The following is a 7,460-nucleotide window of genomic DNA, read 5'->3' on the forward strand; positions in this document are numbered from 1 at the left end:
GCCCTAGAGGCTAGAGAGACTTAAATAATAACGTACGTACGAGTACGCCAAAAAAATCACCTATTATCAAAGAATATATATCACAAGAATGAGTATTCCGCGATTTTTGCATGAGAAATTTGTAACAGAGAGCTCCAGAGAGTGATGCCCGCCCTTATAAGGGCGGATGTATACATACTAAATAAGACTTGAATTAATAGATATTATACATGTCACATTACATAGAATTATGATAATATATTTTGCAATTGTATACTATTTTATAATACATATTTATTAACAAACTAGTGTACATTCACTTTTACAGACAATTATTCACTAACATGCTAAATTAGTTCACAAAAAAGGCCTAACACAACAACACCAAAAATCAACGAATCGTTAATCAGCACGGCCCTTTACCATTGCCGCGTACTACTATCTACGCCCGGTAAATTAAGTATTGTTTTTATGACATAAATTAGTATAAAATACATGTTATTAATAGGATAAAATGTTAAATGTCATTAACATTTATTTGTTTTACCAGAAACAAGTTAAATATAGGAATATTATTAAACTATCCTTCGTGAAAACGCGTAAACACCAACACGCCCGGTCACGCTATCGTAGCGCCCGGTTGATAAAGCGAACTGTTTATACGGCAGTTTTTACTAAATAAATTGCATAAAACGAACAATTAAATATCCAAATAGCATTTAACATGATGTTGGCATGTAATTGATAACATTTTTTATCATGAAAATACTACCGGTGGTCCAACCTTTGATTAGTGAAACCGTCACAAAAAGTTGTATACATCCCAGATACATCCTCACTTATGGCGGCGCCCTACCACATGGACAATATTACTGTTACAGGGAAAATCGCGGATTACTCATTCTTGTGATATATATTCTTTGCTATTATGGACAACACAATGGATGGCGCACTACTCCAATAAAATCCCCTATTGTGGACAAAAGGTCACCTATTTTGGACAGCCAATTATGAAAGTTACCTATTATGGACAAACAACAGCGCCCTCTAGTCCCTATTATGGACAGAAAGTCCCCTATTATGGACAGAAAAGTAACCTATTATGGACAGATTTCACCAACCCTATTGGGCATTTTTGGCTTGATTTTCGTTGAACACCCCTGTCCTCAATCACACGTGAGAAGACCATATCAACACATTTCCAGCTTCGTCGAGAGTTGTTGTAATGAATATTCATATTTTTTAAACCAGCTTGATCTTTACTTTATTTTTATTGGCTGTTTAATTACAGCTATGCCTGACCGGGTTTATTCTTTACACGTGGTTTGTATACAACTGTTAACGCATTCTTAACTCCACAGTGCGTCGTTTAAACGTTGGTGGCGCCAGACTTAATTTGTATAGGTGGAACAGCTGTGAGCGACGCTCAAATCCATATAAGTATATAAGTTTTAGTATATCACCAATTATCCGACAAAAAATATTAAGTTACTCACACTCCTGATCCTAATGAACAACCCAAAGACACAGTACCATAACAATACATATGCTCGAAGGGCAAAACTGTACTATGTTATTTGTGGGAGTAATCATTGACCCTAAGTTATAGTCACCACATAAGTTATAGGTGGTACCAGATATACTGACCGAGTTTGGAGGAAATCAGAGTACCTAGTAGAAGTTTAAAATGTTCCAGAAAGAAGAACCGGTTGAAAACTAACTTAGCCACAGTAAATGTTTTCTAGTTTCGATTCCTGCTACTGTCCCAGCTTGATACATGTATATGTATTTTTCTAAAAATTACTTATATTTTTATGCATAAGATTTATATATTTTTACATATTTATTTTTGTTAAACTTCAATTTTAAAGGCTAGGTACGGGCACAAAATTTCTATTGATCATACATTCGAATAATTATCGATCTATAGTTTCTCTTATGTTTAATAATTTTTGGGATTTTATTTGTGTTACATGAGCTTGTTGAAAATAAGCACTTTCTTATTAGTGGGGGGTTGGGGTAGTTCAAATTACCCAGTAAAATCTCTATTCTTTTGTACACAACTTATAGATATAACAAAAATAGAGAGGCATTTTAAAAAGCTATGAAAAACTAGATTTGAACTCGTCACTTTGACGAGTTAGTTATCCGCACGACAAACGCCACGCGCACGTCATACGTTGGAATTTTGCACACGGAAAAAGATTATGGCATTATGACCTGAACTGAAGAATATCATATGCTGTTAGTGCTGAATTCTGTCAATTTTGTGTCATATAGTATATACAGTATAAACGGTATAATCTGTATACGTATACATACAGTGTAGAATAGGTGAAATTACGGGACACCCCCCGTTTATTCCTATTTTTAACATGGCGACGGTATCAAAATGAAACACTAAGATAGCAATTTCGGAAGTACATTATCTATCTCAGCAACAACATGTTAACGTGTAGAAGAAATTTGAATACGTAAAATATAGATGCGCGCTCTTTTAAATGTGATGAACTATGACGCAAAAGATCAAAAAAATTTTTGGCCATATGATGACGTCACAACGTTGGATTGGAAAAATGTTTACATGAATTCGCATCTACAATCCAATAGCTTCCAGAAAACGTTTTAATCATGATTATCACTTTTTATTCTGAGGAGCTATAACAGATTGAAATTTACTGTAAAGATGAAATTAAGTGACCAACGGTTTTTACATTTTTAGACATGATGACGTCATAAAAATTAAAATATTTTTAACTCATTCGAAAGATAGTTGATTGACCTAGATAATATAAAAATCGGGGTGAAAATGAAAAACGGGTAAGTGGAGATGCGCTCTATTAAATGTGATGAGCTATGACGAAAGATACAAAAATCCTATATTTTATATTCGCGTGGCCATACGATGACGTCACAATGTCCGGTTAGCCATATTAATGCATGATCCGATATCTACAACTCATCAACTTCCAGAATATGCAATAAAAAAAACTTTAACCGTTTAGTTTAGGAACTACGACTGTTTAAAAAAAGGCATAATTTTAACAAATTTTGACGATTTTTTGAACTTTTTCATCAAAAACACACGTAAATTATCCAATTCGACGTGCTCGTATGACTTTAATTTTAAGTCGAAATTGTTTAAAAGTTGGTAAAATTACTAGAAAAGGCTGGAAAAACATAAATCACGCGAAAAAAATTGTTTTCAACGCTACGTGCGCACCGCGCGCGTAAAAATATGCTCAAAATGACATAAAACGCGTAGAAGGTTGATTAGAAATTGACTTTTCGCATTTTGAAATTTTAAACGCGCGTGCGCGCGTAACTTCGTGTGAAACATGCCATTTTTTTTCCACAGTCAGTTAGCGCAAAAAGTTATAAAATGTTATGTTTACACGTTTTTGAGTTACGCGTGACACAAAAATGACAGAAAGAAAGAAGAATACAGAAAAAAAAAAAAAAAAAAGATGATGAAACAGGACAGTTACAAGGAGTTATCCGCTGAATGCGGATAACTAATAAACGGTGTGGTAAAAAATGTTAACAGATGACTAAATATAAGTAATATAACTTGAATTTTACATTTCTGGTATTTATATTCAACTTCAGATTTTTATTTTCATGCTATAGCAAAAATTATCCACCGTATATTTACCATTTTTTTTCACCTTCTAGAGAGTCATCAGACATGTTATTACATTAGGTTAAACTACCTAACTACTGAAAAAAAGTCTTCCTGGTTTTTATCGCAGAATTTTGCCAAATTTTGTATTTGACGATATTAAGGGAAATTCATGTTTTTTCGTCTTAATTTTTGTTACAAATATTTGATTTATGTACAATTAACCAGATATTATATTTAAAATTCATGCCTGTACCTGAGCTTTAATGTATTTTAAAATTGCAATAAACTTTCCTCGTATCGTATCGTATACTGTAATTCAGAATTCAGCGGTGCCTTTATACGATTTCACATTCTGCTATCATTCGTATATGCACAGTTATGAATACCACCTTCTTTTTAAAATGTATGTACATCTTTGTTCAATGGTCGTAAGTCACAAATATCTGAGGAAACTTCATTGCATCTGTTTTTGCTCTGCAGATTAAACCAAATAAAATGTTTTGTGACGTCATTTTTATGGCATATTTGTATACCTATTTGCACAAACACATTTGCATACAAATATACTTTGTTTGCAAACATTTTTCCAAGTAATATTTGATGGAAAATTCAAATAATGCAAACAGCAAACCCTCTAAACGTCGCATTTCATGCTATGTGATAATTGTATTGTGTGCTTACAAACGATTTACGTGCTGATTATATTAGAATGGAAATAGCGTTTCTCAAATATCCTCTTTTTGATCATTAAAAATGCACTTGTGAAGACGATGAAGGCCACAACCATTAGACTTACATACACGATTAGTAACTTAGGAACAACCTAACCTGAAAAAAAGTTTTAAAGGATATATTGCGTATGAATATTAATGATGAGGCGCAGAATTTGATAGATCGCAGCCTAAACTGGTGTCTATATTTACCACTGTTTGACTTTTCAAGACAGTCATCTTTATTCTCTATCCTCGGTCCGGACACCGAAAACATTCGGCTAGTAATGTATTGTGACACTTCATCAAATAGCGTTGGCTGGTCAGTTGGCAATGTTGCAATATTCCGAACAGTAAACATCTGAACTGGTTGGCGTTCAGGTAACGGATAACTGGTGGATACCTTTTGTAGCTGTTCAGTGGAAACTATGAACTGCTTATTGTCAGTAGAATTTTGATCTTTTGGGGTCACAGTTCCTTCAGCAACTGTAGGAGTGCTTTCCATGACAGCAGCGGTTGTTGGAAATAAATTTATTAGCAACGATGATGTCAATGGCGAGTAGGGTGATGATGATTTTGATGATGAGGATGCCAATGATTGTAAATGAGTGTAGGTGAGAGTGGTGGAGGAATCAGAAAATATTGATGACGGATTCAATGTGTACGATTGCCGTTTTAGCAACATCGATAATGGAGTTGAGATACCTAAAGATGACGAAGCTGATAATGTCGTGTTTTCCAAAGCTGTTTTAGTTTGTAGATCTGATGGTGATGTTTGGGTATTTGATGAAAATGGTTTTAAGGAAAACGTTGGTGATAATGAAGACGAGGGCAATTGTGAAACTGTTGGTCTAAAAGAAAGTGGAGATGGAAATGGCGTTGGTGATAATGAAGTTGATGGTAATTGTGATACTGTTGGTCTAAAAGAAAGTGGAGATGGAAATGGTGTTGGTGATAATGAAGTTGATGGTAATTGTGATACTGTTGGTCTAAAAGAAAGTGGAGATGGAAATGGTGTTGGTGACAATGAAGTTGATGGTAATTGTGAAACTGTTGGTATACAGGAAAGTTTTGATGAAAATGGTGTTGGTGATTCAAATGGTGTTGGCGATAATGAAGTTGATTGTAACTGTAAAGCTGTTGGTCTAAAAGAAGGTTGTGTTAGAAATTGTGATGAAAATGATGATGATGGCCACGTCGGTGGTGACGACAACGATGGTGACGATAATGATAATGTTGATGATATTATTATTAAATATATTTCGTGTTCATTTTCTGCAAAATAAAACGATTCATTTAATTTACTGAAATGCACTTTACTACATTCTCAAAAAATCAGGTGATCATTCTCCGCAATGATTTTTTGGTCATACGTCCACTCGTACTCATGCCGGATAACGAACAGTAAAATGCCACTTATTAACAAGTTCTCAAATTTAGCAGTCAACGTGTCATTCGCCTTGCGCATGCGCATATCTTAAAAAATGACGTCATAGGGTATCGTCTACTGTAACATAGTAACTGGATCAAGATCTACACACAGATCCGAAAACATCCCCTGCGTACTATTAAATTGGCATAACGTCAGTTTTGGCGTCCAATTGTTAACACCATCGTATAACATTCTATACACCAGACTAGTTCAAGTTTTAGTTATCTTTGAGACTGATTTGTGCATACGATTTTGTATATAGTGTACACAATTATACTGAATAAAAATAAATGAATTTGTTTATAAAATATTTAATTAACTAATAACACTACTCTAATAATAATAATACAGTTATCATATGTCTTAAATGAGTATTTAGATTATACAAAAACACTACATATTGTTATAATGGTAGAACTATTGTTTAGATATTGATTTTTTAAAATACATTTTTCTATTCCTTACAAAAAGTTACAATTTTGTATAAAAAAGATATTATTTGTATCTAAAACTATTCAATACCATCACATATAGCAAATTATTTATTTATTTGTTATATATAACTAGAGCAATCAGATATTACATACGTCCGCGCCAATCGGTGACCTCGAAAATGATCAAGCCCCGTTTTACAATTTCTATTGTTTAAAAAACTAAATTTAATTAATCCATTTGTAGCTATATACATTTCAGTGTTTTAAATTTGGTCTTGTAGTTTTGTAGTAGTAAAATATATAAAACGTGGTCCGAATTCACTCGCAATTTAATGGAGTCATCGCTGACCATAATAATCTAAGGAGTGTTCACACGTACGGCATAAGGCGTAAAGCGTGGTTCCCACTAGCGACGCAACGCAAGGACGTAACGCAACGCAAGTGAACTGACCAATCACAAGCGATGGCTTATTCGCTTGTGATTGCTAACTGTCTATAACTTCGCTTGTCATTGGTTAAAACGCTTGCGTTGCGTTTACGTCCTTGCGTTACGTTCTAGTGGGAACCAAGCTTTCCCTAGGCATTGTCGTTATTAACGCAACTCACTACGCCACGTCCATTGCGTTATTAAGCTTTGTTCCCACTAGGACTCAACGCAAGGACGCAAAAGATTAACCGATCCAAAGGATGGATTATTCGAACCGTTCCTTGTGATTGGTCATTTCGCTTGCGTTACGTTCTAAAGAGAGCTTTCGCATGAACACGTAAACTTTAGACAGTTGCGTTAACGTAGTTCGCGTTAACGTAGTTCGTTTTTATTCGCTTCAACGAGAACTGTGTAGAATACAACGCATACGTCGCGCACGCAACATACCGCTTGAATTAAATCTTGGAGAGCTCTCTATTAACGACAGCTACATGCCCCATCTTACTAACGCCACCGACCTAGCTCTAGCGAAATAATTTTGACCTTATTTCAAGATAATAATTACAAATGACTTCATATTTTTACTATATGTATTGTAAATTAAATTGCTGACATAAAAACAAGCTATTAAGCTGCTCTCTGCTCTTCCATCTGAAAGCGCATGGATTGTGTAGGGTGAATAAAAGTAAGTTGACTAAAAAATGAGTAACTTTTGGGAAAGAATTGAAGGGTAAGATGGCCGTATTAAAAAAAAATGGTAAAATAAAAACCAAAGAATTGAACTCAGAAATCGGAAATCAAGTGCTGACAATAATTAAGATGGCCCTATTTCAACAAATGGTAAAATATAAAC

The sequence above is a fragment of the Antedon bifida genome, chromosome 7 (genome assembly GCF_963402885.1).
Source record: "Antedon bifida chromosome 7, ecAntBifi1.1, whole genome shotgun sequence".
Taxonomy (NCBI): Eukaryota; Metazoa; Echinodermata; class Crinoidea; order Comatulida; family Antedonidae; genus Antedon; species Antedon bifida.